Here is a 1,535-nt window from a genome sequence, read left to right on the forward strand (position 1 = left end):
AGGCGGGGCTGATGCAATGAAATGTAGACGGGTCTCTTGTGATACAATAGTGAATAATTGTTTTCAGGACTGATTGTGAGGGTCAGAAATGTAAAGGTAAACATTTTATAGCAAGGAGGGGAGTGATTAACTTTTCAGTCTAGGAGTGGAGGTCCCTAGGACAATCAAGGGAGAAGAGTAGAGAGTGGGACCCTACCCAGAGAAGCAGTGATGCCTGAATTGGAGTCAGAGATGATGACGTGGAGCAATGGAGCAGCTGGAGACTTTAGATCCAGAGAGGGAGAGTGACTGTGTGCTGAAGACCTGGGGGGTACAGGGGAACGATTGCATGGAAGGGATTGTAACCATGGCAATGAGATGGTATAAGAGAATGAATGTAAAACTAATGTTCTCCCATGTAAACTATCACATAATTCACAATAAAACATTTAAGAAAAAAAAAATACTTATAAAGATCAAAGACCACAGCCTTCAGTATGGTTGCATCTCAGTGTAAAGAAAACACAAATGCTCACCACTGGACCAATAAATAACATCATGATAAATGGAGAAAAGATTGAAGTTGTCAAAGATTTCATTTTGCTTGAATCCACCATCAACACTCATGGAAGTTGTTGTTGTTTAGTGCCGTTGAGTCAGCTCTGCCCCATAGTGACCCTGTATAGGGTTTCCAAGGAGCAGCTGGTGAGCTTGAACCACCAACCTCGCAGTTCAAACAGCTTTGCAGTCTGGCGCATTAACCCACAGTGCCACACCAGACCTCATGTAAGTAGCAGTCAGGAAATCAAACAACATACTGCATTAGGCAATTCTGCAGCATAAGACCTCTTTAAAGTATTCAAGAGCAAAGATGTCAGTTTGAGGACTAAAATGCATTTGACCCAAGCCATCGTACTTTCAGTGCATGTGAAAGTTGGACAGTGAATCAGAAAGACCATAGAAGAATGGATGCATTTGAGCTATGGTGTTGAAAAAGACTATTAAAGGTACTATGGTCTGACAAAAGAACAAACAGATTTGTGTTAGAAGAAGTACAACCAGAATGCTCCTTAGAAGCCAAGATAGCCAGACTTTGTCTCTTAGTCTAGATACATTATCAGAAGGGACCAGTCCCTGGAGACGGACATCATGTTTAGTAAAGTGGAGGGTCAGTGAAAAAGATGGAGTACAGGAGGTGGGGCTTGATGGCAGATAGGGTAGAGGTGCAGTGAAGCTCTCCATGAATAATACCACAGAATACCAGATAAAGCAGGTTCAGGGGAGAGCCCCAAAAACCTGAACCACATAGGTAGGAATATTTTTAAAAGTTTGAAGGCTTATTTATAGTTAGTGGAACTCGTAGCAGAAGTAAGAAATCTCGTACTTTAGAATCTGCTGGGTTCAGCAGCCTGAGCCAACAACTTGGGCAAGACCAAATGGCGAGACCAAGTGGGGAAACAAACAGACGCACCACGGAATCACACTACGGAAACCCTAGAGCAAAGGTGGACAATATACTGGTTGGTTTTGCATTGTTCAGATTTTTTTTTTTTTTT

The sequence above is a fragment of the Chrysochloris asiatica genome, unplaced genomic scaffold (assembly GCF_000296735.1).
Source record: "Chrysochloris asiatica unplaced genomic scaffold, ChrAsi1.0 scaffold00026, whole genome shotgun sequence".
In the NCBI taxonomy this organism is placed as follows: domain Eukaryota; kingdom Metazoa; phylum Chordata; class Mammalia; order Afrosoricida; family Chrysochloridae; genus Chrysochloris; species Chrysochloris asiatica.